The following is a 13,281-nucleotide window of genomic DNA, read 5'->3' as shown; positions in this document are numbered from 1 at the left end:
AGTGTCACTTCTGCCAAGTTCCGTTTGTCATTACAGGTCACGTGACCAGCACAGCCCAGATTCATGAGGAAGAGAAATAGGCTCCACCTCTAGATGCAAGAAGGCTTCCCAGGTGGCTCTTCTCAGATTCTTTAGTGGTAAAGAATCTGCCTGCCAATGCAGGAGACTCAGGTTCCATCCCTGGGTTGGGAAGATCCCTTAGAGAAGGAAATGGCAACCCACTCCAGTACTGTTGCCTGGGAAATCCTATGGACAGAGGAGCCTGGTGGGCTACAGTCCATGGGGTCGCAAAGAGTCGGACACGATTTATCCACTTAACAACAGCAGCAACTTAATGCAAAGAATGGTAGATAGTCTGCAATCATCTGTAGGACACCATGCCTCTCTCCTTGACAAACTCCTAATTATTATTCAGATTTAGCTAAGCTAGCAACTAGCAGCAAATCCTGCTGAATGACAAGCCCCAGCTCACAGATATCACTAGTTTACCCCAGCGTTTATATTTTTTTCCTTAAATTTCTGACAATAAGCCAGATATATGGCTTCCCACAATAGTGAGTCTCTTCTTAACCCTCCACGGTAGCTGGGTCATATGCTTGTGTTCTGGCCATTGGCATGTAAACAGAAGTGTCATTAATGGAGTTGGTGCATCCTTCTTACTCTTGTTCCTTCCTCTTGCTGGAATAGGGATGCAATGGCTAGGGCTTGAGCAGCTATTTTGGGCCTTGGAAAGAGAGCCATATACTGAGGATGGCAGAACAAGAGAGAACTAGCTTGAGTTTCTGGCTCCAAGGAGCACCATACCAGCCAGAACTGACTCTAGATTTCTTACAAGAGAGAGAAATAAACACTTATCTTCTTTGTTTTGGATTTTCTCTTCCAAATGACCAAACCTAATCCTAATGTATATACCCCCATTAGTTATCTAATGGGCTTCCCTGGTAACTCAGACGGTAAAGCGTCTGCCTGCAGCGCAGGAGACCTGGGTTTGATCCCTAGGTCAGGAAGATCCCCTGGAGAAGGAAATGGCAGCCCATCCAGTATTTTTGCTTGGAGAATCCTATGGACAGAGGAACCTGGTGGGCTACAGTCCACGGGGTCGCAAAGAGTCAGACACGACGGAGCATCTTCACTTTCTTTTTTTCTTTCTTATTAGTTATCTATTGCTACAAAACAAGTGAACCCAAAATCTAGTGACTTAAAACAAGAACATTTATTATTGCTCACAGCTTCTGGGGAGTAGGAATTCGGGAGCAGCTAGACTGGGGACATCCACACAAAGCCGATCTTTCTGTTGTGGTAAAGCTGCGGGCCTGGTCTGCAGTCATCTGAAGTCTGGGTGGGGGGGTGGGGGGAGGGCAGGCAGGTATCAGCTTGTAGAGGTCGCCAGCTCTTGGGACTCTAGAGCAGTTGGCAGGAGGCCTCTGTTCTCCACTTGGACCTCTTCCCGGGGGAGCTTGAGGCTCTCATGAGATGGCTGCTGATGTCCCCTAAACTCGTCCCTGCTTGCCACTGAAGCCAGGGATCCTAGAAAGCAAAGCAGAGGGAGTGATAGCTTCTATAGCCTAGCCATCAAAGTCACACTATTACTACTGCCATATCTCATGGCCACAGAGGTCTAGTCAGCTGGAAACATGGGGACCAGTGGACAAGGAAGGATCATTTGGGGACCCAGTTCAGAGGCTGCCTTCCACATCCCCCTGCTTCCCTAACAGACCCCTCGTCTGTTCAAGTAGCAGGTGGCCATCCCTTAACATCAGGGAAAATCCTGTTTGCACAGCATCCTGTGGGATAAATCGTCTTCCTTCTAGACCAGCCTTTGTTGTCATTTGTTGGCTTAGCTTACCCTGTTATTCACAGTTTACCTGACTCAGAAAGCAGTTTGGAGACAGGGAAGGCTCATGTTTAAACATTCTCTTTTTCTCCCTCTGAATTTCCTACGGCTTCTGAGCTAAGCAACAATCATTGAATTTTATGCTTTTGTCAAAATAAGCTGTCAGAAATGGGTCCAGATCTATTAGAAGGCAACATCATTCTTGCTGCCCCAGCATTCACCTTATGATGCCAGGACCAGAGGGGGCCCAGCAAACAGACATAAATCCAGACATCTATAATTCTGTATCCCCCGAAGAAGTGGCCATAAAGTCCATCACTCCAGATATATGGAAAGGAGAAGACAAAGGGCAACCCGGATGAGTTTCAGAGGGACTGTAAAATAGAAAAACAGATCACGCTAACTGGGTCGGTCTCATTATAAGCAAGGCAGGCAGGGACACGATTTATGCCTGGGTGCTGACTGGCCAGCAGGCATGAGCATCCGCCTCCCTCCCACCCTACCCCAAACCCCTCCTGCACACCTCTACCCCCAGAACCATCACCTGTGTTCATCATCTCCTGTCAGGGATGCTGATGGCTCTTGGGGAAATGGTGCCCCACTTAGAGTCTGAGCAAGAGAACACAGCCTGGAAGGTTGTGGGTGTTTAAGAACAGACTGTGCAGCTGACAAATGTTCTGAATCCAGTTGCCCAGGATCTGCCAGGACCTGTTTCATTCCTGCAAAAAACGCCCATGTTGCATCTGCAGCCAGGGGGCAGGCTTGCCTTCTCAGCCCCCGCTCCCAGGGTCCTCGCTTTATCTCACATTCTTCCCATCTGTGAAACTGATCACTTGTTAACAAGGTCTGTGATTTTTATTTGAAGCAGACTGAATTAAAACCACTTGCTATTTTTAAAGAGAGAGGGGTTGATAATATGGATGGTCAAGAATTCTTCAAAACGCCTGGAGAAAATAATTTTGAATATGGAAATGTATCCTGCCTGGTCAAAGGTTCCCATGATGCTACAATAGTAAGACTGGGAATTCGTGAGGGCTGCTTCAGGTGTCGCTCTGAGTAGTGATGTTCCAGTTACTGTGACTGCATAACAAATTACCCCCAAATGTAGTGGCATAAGAGCTCCATTTATTATGCTTGTAGATTCTATGAGTGAGGAGCCTGCATGGGCACAGAAAGGATGGCTTTTCTCTGTTCCTCAGTAATTAGCACCTCAGGGGAACAACTCCAAGGCTGGGGGTTGGAATCATTTGAAGGTTCGTTCACTCACATGACATACCTGATGCTGGTAGCTTATGATGTTGGATTCGTGATCTCCGAAGAAGATTTAGCTTCAGGACCAGGCACCAGTCTTGCTCACTCAAGAGCTTTTATGTAGCAGAGTTATATTAAAGTAAGAGAAAGGACAGAGAAAGCTTCTGACATAGACATCAGAAGGGGGTCGGAGAGTGCCCCCCTCGCTAGTGTTAGCAAGGGAGTTATATACTTTAATTAGTTATTACAATAAGTCAAAAGGATGTCTCAAGGTTGTCTGACCTTGACCAGTCTGACTAGACTCACTCCCATAATTTATATTTCAAGATAACAGGATTAGCCAGAAGGTTTTTCAGGAAGGAGAAACTGTCCTCAAGCAGCATACATTATTTTTATTTAATCCCTAGTATGTAGAGTACATCATGAGAAACGCTGGACTGGAAGAAACACAAGCTGGAATCAAGATTGCCAGGAGAAATATCAATAACCTCAAATATGCAGATGACAGCACCCTTATGGCAGAAAGTGAAGAGGAACTCAAAAGCCTCTTGATGAAACTGAAAGTGGAGAGTGAAAAAGTTGGCTTAAAGCTCAACATTCAGAAAATGAAGATCATGGCATCTCGTCCCATCACTTCATGGGAAATAGATGGGGAAACAGTGGAAACAGTGTCAGACTTTATTTTTCTGGGCTCCAAAATCACTGCAGATGGTGACTGCAGCCATAAAATTAAAAGATGCTTACTCCTTGGAAGGAAAGTTATGACCAACCTAGATAGCATATTCAAAAGCAGAGACATTACTTTGACAACAAAGGTTTGTCTAGTCAAGGCTATGGTTTTTCCTGTGGTCATGTATGGATGTGAGAGTTGGACTGTGAAGAAGGCTGAGCACTGAAGAATTGATGCTTTTGAACTGTGGTGTTGGAGAAGACTCTGGAGAGTCCCTTGGACTGCAAGGAGATCCAACCAGTCCATTCTGAAGGAGATCAGCCCTGGGATTTCTTTGGAAGGAATGATGCTAAAGCTGAAACTCCAGTACTGTGGCCACCTCATGCAAAGAGTTGACTCATTGGAAAAGACTCTGATGCTGGGAGGGATTGGGGGCAGGAGGAGAAGGGGACGACAGAGGAGGAGATGGCTGGATGGCATCACTGACTCGATGGACATGAGTCTGAGTGAACTCCCGGAGTTGGTGATGGACAGAGAGGCCTGCCGTGCTGTGATTCATGGGGTCGCAAAGAGTCGGACATGACTGAGCGACTGATATGATCTGACAGAGTTTAAACTGAGTTAGACCTTTCCTGGTGGCTCAGATGGTAAAGTGTCTGCCTACAATGCGGGAGATCCGGGTTCAGTCCCTGGGTCGGGAAGATCTCATGCAGAAGGAAATGGCAATCCACTCCAGTATTCTTGCCTGGAAAATCCCATGGATGGAAGAACCTGGTAGGCTATAGTCCATGGGATCACAAAGAGTTGGACGTGACTGAGTGACTTTCTTTCACTTTCTTTCTTTCACAGAGTTTAAATTGAGTTGTGTAATCATCCGTTCCAGGCTTAAAGAAAAAAAAAAAACAACACATTTTATGTTAATAAGACCAAGGAATGTAGAGAAAAAAAAAAAAATTGTCCTTTCCTCCTCCTTGAGAATTCCACACCCCTATCTCCTCCTCGAGAACCCCAACCCCTCTCTCCTTGGGGACTCCTGGGCTTCTTATCAACCTGCCTAGGAAGCAATGCTTATGTCACAATAGCCCCAGCTGGGGCCGTTGGCCAGTGGTGGCCCCTCCACGTGGCCTGGGCTTTCTCACAACATAGTGGTTGTATTCCAAAGGCAGCATCCCATGGACCACGTGGTCTTTATTGACCAAGCTTCAGAGGCTAAGCAGCATCACTTCCTCCTCATTGTACTGAGTCAGTTACAAAGGCCTGCCAGGTTCAAGGAAATCATAGACCCCACCCCTTAAAGGGGGAAGGTCAGCATCTCCTTGTAAGCCCAGCACATGGACAGGCCACGCATTTGTGTATTAGAGTTCTTCAGAGAAACAGAATCAATAGGAGGTGTGTATGTGGGGAAAGAGATTTATTTTAAGACACTCCTCACGCCATTATGCGGGTTGGCAAGGTCAGAATCCACAGGGTGGGCTTTCAGACAGGAGAGTCAGGAGTTGCCAGTAATGCAGTTGAAGTCCAAAGGCTGTCTGCCAGCAGAGTTTCCTCTTGTTTGAGGGAGGTCTGCCTTTTGTTCTATTGAGGCCTTCAACTGCTTGGATGAGTCTCAACTTTATCCAGATGTATTGACACATAGAATTAACCATCACAATTCCATCCTTTGTCAATCTGGCACCCACCCATGTGCGTGCTAAGTCTCTTCAGTTGTGTCCAACTCACCCACAGGCATCTCCCTAAATCACACTTAATCGCAAAATAAAGACGACAACAAGGTCACACATCTATGTCACATGATACAACTGTCCTGTGTACAGCTGAAATACTTTCCTCAGGGGACAGTGCAAGGGCCTTGCATGAAGTTTACTCTTCTGAATATCTTGTTACTTGAATCCCATGATGTAAAGTTATCAATACTTAAATACTATGACATAAAATAAAAACATCTTACATGATAAAGGGATAAGAAAGGGGATGAAATAAAGCTATTTGCTGTGTGTGTGTGTGTAAATATATACATATATATCTTTATGAACCACATATTCATAACAGAATAGGAAAGGAATACTCATGACAATTGTAGTCCACATTTCTGAAAGTGGACACGTAACCAAGCAGGACCTGTGAGCCCTTCCCCAGAGCAAGCTCTTTCCCCAAATTCTGTCTGGTAGCTCCTCTCTGAACTAGCCAGATAATAGTATCTCATGCATGTTTCCTGGGGTTTCCCTGGTGGCTCAGCTGGTAAAGAATCTGCCTGCAGTGCATCATCTTTGACATCATCAATCCTTAGGCGCCAGTAGGTCTGGGGGCGGCATGCTCATGACCGTCAACTTATTACTTTCTTCCATTTGGTGGGAGCTTTTAGCAGCTGAAAAGCTCAGGAAAGTGAAAGTGTTAGTCACTCAGTTCTGTCCTGACTGTTTGAGACCCCATGAACCGCAGCCCACCAGGCTCCTCTGTCCATGGGATTCTCCAGGCAAGCATACTGGAGTGGGTTGCCATTTCCTCCTCCAGGGGATCTTCCCAACAGAAGGATCAAACCTGTTTCTCCTGCACTGGGAGGGGGATTCTTTACCATTGGGCCAGCTGGGAAGCCTGCCCTCACCTGGAGGGCTTGTTAAAATGCAGACATGGGGCGATCCTCCCCAGAGTTTCTGATTACTTAGGCCTGGGGTTAAACCTATCTCTTGCATTTCTGACAAGTTCCTAGGCAGATGTTGCAGCTGCTGACTGGGGACTATGGTCTGAGAACCACTGTTGTGGATAAAACATTTTAAGCAAGACAGTGATGTGACAAGATTTTTGTGTATCTCTTTCAGTGATTTTGTGAAGTCTAGGTTTGTGTAATGGCACCCCACTCCAGTACTGTTGCCCGGAAAATCCCATGGATGGAGGAGCCTGGTAGGCTGCAGTCCCTGGGGTCGCTAAGAGTCAGATACGACTGAACGACTTCACTTTCACTTTCCACTTTCATGCATTGGAGAAGGAAATGGCAACCCACTCCAGTGTTCTTGCCTGGAGAATCCCATAGAGGGAGTAGCCTGGTAGGCTGCAGTCCATGGGGTCACACAGAGTTGGACACAACTGAAGGGATTTAGCAGCAGCAGGTTTGTGTAGGCTCCATTAACAGGCTTTCAGTTATATGAGGACAAAGAAAGTATGTCTGACTGGAAATAACAGGTAAGAGAAATGTCTTTAAACTCTCCAAGCTTGATGGGGCACTGGATTTGATTGGGGTTGGGGAGGAGGGGAGAGAGGAAGAAGAGTAAATGAGAGAGAATTTCTGTGGTTGTTTTGTTTTGTTTTGTTTTTATTAATTTCTGTTTTCCCTGATAGAGAGGAGAAGGGGGCTCTTTTGCAAATGTTTGTCCTGCTGTTGGAGAAATAGAAGGAGGCAGGGAATGTCTCTTGTATTTCCTTCTTCTCAGTTGCTTTTAGCTCAAAATAATCCTTATGCCAAAGTGACATATTTTGGGGTGGTATATTCTGGTCTCTTGTAAATGCTTGGACAGCTTAGAAGAGGGTGGAATTAGAAGCCAATTTGCAGTAGGTTAAGGGCTAAATGGGAAGTGAGCATTTGCTGTGGGCATAGTGAGAGGCTGCAATGAAGAAGTTGAGCAAAAATTAGGTGTGGATGTGGCATGAAAGAATGACTTTATGTTTTAACCCTAATCATAAAAGAAACCTAAGAGTGGTTATAGGCTAAAGAAAAGTAGCCATTAATGAAGGTGTTAGGTAGTTAGAATAGGGAAAAGGAGTCCAAAATGGCGGTGGCTAAAAGACAAGGAAGGGAAAAGCCCGCGAAAATAAAACAAAGGAAGGTTCAAGGACCGGAGTGAAGACCTCAGGTAGAACAAATCGCACTCCTGGCTAAGCCCAATTTACATAGGGCAGGCCCAGGGGGAGGAAAAAATATATAAAAGGAGGAGCCAAAGTGCTTGCTCTCTGTCGCTCTCCCGTGTGCCTATGCTCTTTCTCTCTCTCCCCCTCTCCCTCTCTCTCTCCCACATACTGGGGCGCTCTTCTCTTGGTGTCTTTGGGTCGACATGCCCTCATGCCGTCAACATGCCCTCATGTCTCAAAGATGGATTTTCCTGCTATCTTCTAAATAAAATAGAGCTGTAACACAGAGCTGTAATACTGATTTGTCTAAGAGCTATAACACAGTCCATTCAAGACCTGAGAGCTATAACACGGTCTGTCCAAGACCTGAGAGCTGTGTTGCGCCGAGGGCTTTAATGTCCGTCACTCCAAATCTTTGTTGTGACGAGACAAAACCGAGGAGCATACGCTCACCTGACAAAGGGAATGAGGAAAGATGAGGATACCCTCAAATTAAGCCCAGGTTCAGAAAACAAGGGCTTCCCTGAGGATAAAGCATCTGCCTGCAATGCAGGAGACCTGGGTTCAATCCCTGGGTTGGGAAGATCCCCTGGAGAAGGAAATGGCTACCCACTACAGTATTCTTGCCTGGAGAATCCCATGGACAGAGGAGCCTGGCAGGCTACAGTACATGGGGTTGCAAAGAGTCGGACAGGACTGAGCTACTTCACTTTCACTTTCAGAGAACAAAGAAGGAATTACAGTGGATAAAGGGATTTGATCAGGAGAAAGACAAACTTCATCTCTTTGCCATGGAGATTTTCCCCACACACCTGGCGGTCTGCTGTGACACTGGTGTCCAGATATAGCCCTTGATCAATTTCACGCTCTGACATCCAGTCCTAGACTGACAGAGACTCGACCTCAGGTGAGAGTTCAAGGGTGAACAAGCCATTGGCCCAGGCTGACTCAACTTCTTATCTTCAGTAAAGGTTGAAGTTTCCTGGTTTTAAAATATAGCATAAATGTGCTGCTGGAAAGTTTCCTCTAAAAGCATAGTGATTTGGGCATAGCTTGTGTGCTCTGTCGACCGAAAAAAATGCACAAGCTAATATTTGAGAATTATGTTTTATTTGGAGGACTTTCTGGAGACTTAAGCCTGGGAGATAGCCTCTCACGTAGCTCTGAGGGACTGCTCTGAAGCATAAAGAAGCCAGGATATACAGTAGTTTTTGCAACAAAATCCTAGAGGTTGGAACACCAAAAGATTAAGGTTAACTAAAGAAAAAGCAAACATTCTCAAGTTAGAGCTTTCTACATATGAGAAAATCCTGGAGTCTGGGCTCATTGAAACCACTTCTTTGATATGCACCTTAACTATTTAGGGCCAGTATCCTGTTACTTTTCATCCTGAATCCCCTAAGGGTGCACATTCTGGGACACCTACTGTAGCTGATGACTCAATGGCCACAACATCCTTTGTATACATCAGTATGGCATCTGAGACACTTTGTTCATATTCTCCAAGTCAGGCTTCAACAGTAAGTGAACCATGAACTTCCAGATGTTCAAGCTGGATTTGGAAAAGGCAGAGGAATCAGAGATCAAATCGCCAACATCTACTGGCTCATCGAAAAAGCAAGAGTTCCAAAAAAATATCTACTTCTGCTTTATTGACTATGCCAAAGCCTTTGATTGTGTGGACCACAACAAACTGTGGAAAATTCTTCAAGAGATGCGAATACCAGACCACCTGACCTGCCTCCTGAGAAATCTGTATGCAGGTTAGGAAACAACAGTTAGAACTGGACATGGAACAACAGACCTGTTCCAAATAGGGAAAGGAGTATGTCAAGGCTGTATATTGCCATCCTGCTTGTTTAGCTTATATGCAGAGTACATCATGAGAAACACTGGGCTGGATGAACACAAACTGGAATCAAGATAGCTGGGAGAAATATCAATAATGTCAGATATGCAGATGACACAACCCTTATGGCAGAAAGTGAAGAACAACTAAAGAGCCTCTTGATGAAAGTGAAAGAGGAGAGTGAAAAAGTTGGCTTAAAGCTCAACATTCAGAAAACTAAGATCATGGCATCTGGTCCCATCACTTCATAGCAAATAGATGGAGAAACAGTGACAGACTTTGTTTTTTTGGGCTCCCAAATCACTGCAGATGGTGACTGCAGCCATGAAATTAAAAGACGCTTGCTCCTTGGAAGAAAAGTTATGACCAACCTAGACAGCATATTAAAAAGCAGAGATATGACTTTGCCAACAAAGGTCTGTCTAATCAAGGCTATGGTTTTTCCAGTAGTCATGTATGGATGTGAGAGTTGGACTATAAACAAAGCTGAGCACCAAAGAATTGATGCTTTTGAACTGTGATGTTGGAGAAGACTCTTGAGAGTGCCTTGGACTGCAAGGAGATCCAACCAGTCCATCCTAAAGGAAATCAGTCCTGAGCATTCATTGGAAGGACTGATGGTGAAGCTGAAACTCCAATACTTTTGCCACCTGATGCGAAGAACTGACTCATTGGAAAAGACCCTGATGGGAAAGATTGAAGGCAGGAGGAGAAGGGGATGACAGAGGATGAGATGGTTGGATGGCATCACTGACTTGATGGACATGAGTTTGAGTAAACTCTGGGAGTTGGGGATGGACAGGGAGGCCTGGCGTGCTGCAGTCCATGGGGTGGCAAAGAGTTGGACATGACTGAGCGACTGAACCGAACTGATTCTTTGTTCATAACTGTTTCAGCAGCTTGGCATTTTTTTTTTAGCCATAACTGTGATATTGACATCCAAAGGAAATCAATGTCAAGAGAGGATGATTCAGGTTTTGAACACAATTTCCCAGGTTTGTGCTCTCAGAGGGCCTTCTGGAGGCTGGGCTGCTTCCAGAGGGGGATGTGGAAAGCTTCTACGTTCCTATGTGATTCCCCTCTCTCATTTCTTGTGTTCTCTGGGGCTTCTCCACTGGACCTCTATCTCTAGCAGGGTCTCTTGGCCTTCATAGCAGCTCAGAAATTCAACAGGGATGAGAGGGAAGCTGCTTGTCCTCATATACAAAGGGAACCACTCACGGGCTTAGCACAGATTGAGAAGGAGGGGGCTTGCTCTATCAAAGCACGTGATTAATTCCTCATCAGCTTCATTGAGTCCTTGTTCTCTAGGTTACTGTTTCCACTGTAGATTTTCATCACAGGCAACTCAGGGACAGACTGAAGGACTTGACCATAATTTCATTACGACTGTAGTAAGGAAAACAATCATAGCTCACAAGTGATCTGTTCATTGAGAGAAATTTTCCCTGAGTCTATATTATTTTGTTGGAGGAAAAGAAATGATTTATTTGATTTCTTAAAGTTACAATCTCTCTTTTAAGCAAAAAGGGTTAATCTGTAACAGTTTCAACCTAACCATGAATAATTCATGCAGTCAATAAAAATGTATTCAGAGCTTTCCTTCAAGCTGGGTTCACAGAGATTAAAAAGCCATTGTCCCTGTCCACAAAGAAATACAGCACTTTGGTTTTGTAGTTGCCTTTTGAATTTTTGAATTATTGGTGTTATTTGAGACTCCCTAGGCGTCCACAGTCTGTGGGCATGAATGGTAGTCATCGTTGGAACACGGAATGCTGTAATTTAACTGGTTTTGTTCCCAGCTGGTGACATGGGACCCTCCGTCATTTGTAAGCTCCTTACCATAGACTTCCGGGGAGCCCTAGAGGCATCTTCTACATGTTGGCACATGAGTCCTTTCCTTTTGGATTCTGCCAGTCACCTCCCCTTGGGGCCATTGTTGATCTGCTGTCTGTGGTCTATGCGCCCGTGAGCTGCACAGGCTGAGTTGTTTTTGGCAAAGCTGGGGAGAATGTCTTCCCCTTTATGTTTCCCTCTATGGGGTTCAGAGTCTCTCATTTCAGGCAGATTTTTTCAGAGAAGACATCCTGAAAGAATCCCACAAACACCAAGAGTCCTTGCTAAAATATAAAAGCAAATACATAAGGTTTAAAATGGATGGATGAGTTTGTCAGAAAGTACAGGAAAGCCAGAGTCCTGGCAATAGGCAGGAGAATCCACGGAAGAAGCAAGCAGTAAAGTCACCAGCTGCTTTAGGGGTGGAGCTCTGATTTCGAGGCTGACACAGAGATGGTTGGGATGGAGTGGTGGAGCTGGGGTCAAAGCCTTGGGCCTGTGAAAGGAGGGGAGTTGGATCACTGATTCCCTTGCATAAAGGTGGGATCCACGAAGAGCTACACAATTAAAAATACATCTCATAAAACAGAAAAGTGAAAGTTGCTCAGTCACGTCTGTCTCTTTGCGACCCCATGGACTATACAGTCCATTGAATTCTCCAGGCCAGATAACTGGAGTGGGTAGCCTTTCCCTTCTCCAGGGAATCTTCCCAACCTGGGGACTGAACCCAGGTCTCCCACATTGCTGATGGATTCTTTACCAGCTGAGTCACAAGGGAAGAGGCAGACAGCAAATAAATTTGCTTGCCCAACCTGGAATATGAGTAGACATGAAGGTGTCTTTTGAGAAATTGTGGCTACAGCCTGACCTTCTTGTGAATTTGGGTCACATCAGTTGTAACATCTGAAACAGAGATTCTTAAACCAAACCCAAATCTCACAGGTGCCTTGTAAAAGTGAGGGCAAGACTTCCCAGAAGGAAGGCACCCTGTAACCCAGGCCTCAAAAAATGCTCACAGGTTATATTCCAAAGCACATGAGTGAACAATCACACTCACATACATACACACACTACATAAAGAAACAAGCCACCATAAGCAAGACTCAGCAGGAAGAAAACATCTTTAAAGACTTCAGGTATTAGAAATACCAGGTATCAGGTAGAGAATTTGAATTATGCTTGATGTATTTCTAAAAGTAGGAATTGAAATATAAATAAGAAATAACCCGCTAACAAAATGACCACCATACTTGGACTCTCCCTCCTATATCCCTTGACTGTGCCATCAAAAATTGTAGATTTACATTTTTCCCCAAAATTTTATTATGAAAGTTTTCACATATAGTCAAGTTGAAAGAATTTTACAGTGAGCACTCATGTAACCACCACCAAGATCCTATCATCAGTATTTCCTTGCTTGTTTTATGACATATCTTTCTACTTATTCATCTAGTGTATCCATTAATTCATCTTACTTTATGAGGCTTCCAAGCATATTACAGATCATTTACCTTTGTTTTTAAGCCAAATAAAACAAAAGAGCTAGTCTTAGTAATATGTCAATAGTTGATTAATTTACCAATGTATTTTTTTAATCAAATTTTTGCTCATCTCTTGCTGACTGCTCATTTTTGCATTTCTCACTGCGTGTGCCTCTGGTAAGGCTTATTCCCCAGCTTGTTCCCTATGATTTGTGAGTGAGGCAAACTGGGGGAAAGGGCCTGTGTGAATTGTGCAGTGAATTAGAGTAAATGAGCTTTAAGTGAGGGGCTGGTGATTTCTTCTTAGCTAATACCATACTTGAACTTTATGACGTCTATTTGCCTGCCAAGAGCCATTATGGCAATCTTAGAATATTTATAGAAGGATTGACTGAGATTCTTCAGGCTTTCTGGAGGAAATAGAATGTCTTGGTTTGCTCTGCATAGTATTTTATCATTATGATTATAATTTACTCTCTTCATAAAAAGCTACTATTTAATACATAAAGAGTTTACTGTT

At 44.5% G+C, this 13,281-nt stretch overlaps 1 long non-coding RNA gene across 2 annotated transcripts; it reads right to left on the bottom strand.

Moving 5' to 3' along the window:
• Positions 1–1,191: 1,191 nt before the first annotated feature.
• On the bottom strand, positions 1,192–2,688 carry LOC147362748 (uncharacterized). 2 transcript variants are annotated; one of them, XR_015135795.1, is made up of 3 exons: positions 2,379–2,651; positions 2,056–2,208; positions 1,192–1,527 (listed from the first exon to the last, which is right to left on the bottom strand). It is a non-coding gene; the product is annotated as an uncharacterized LOC147362748 (long non-coding RNA). The 2 variants fall into 2 exon arrangements; XR_015135796.1 differs by lacking the exon at positions 2,056–2,208 and having other exon boundaries at positions 2,379–2,688.
• Positions 2,689–13,281: the final 10,593 nt, after the last annotated feature.

This window comes from Bos grunniens, chromosome 11 (genome assembly GCF_055505025.1).
Source record: "Bos grunniens cultivar Pamir isolate PY7600 chromosome 11, Bosgru_T2T1.0, whole genome shotgun sequence".
NCBI classification, from domain to species: Eukaryota; Metazoa; Chordata; class Mammalia; order Artiodactyla; family Bovidae; genus Bos; species Bos grunniens.
The sequence above is the reverse complement of the archived record's forward strand: the minus strand, read 5'-3'. Positions and strand labels throughout refer to the sequence as shown.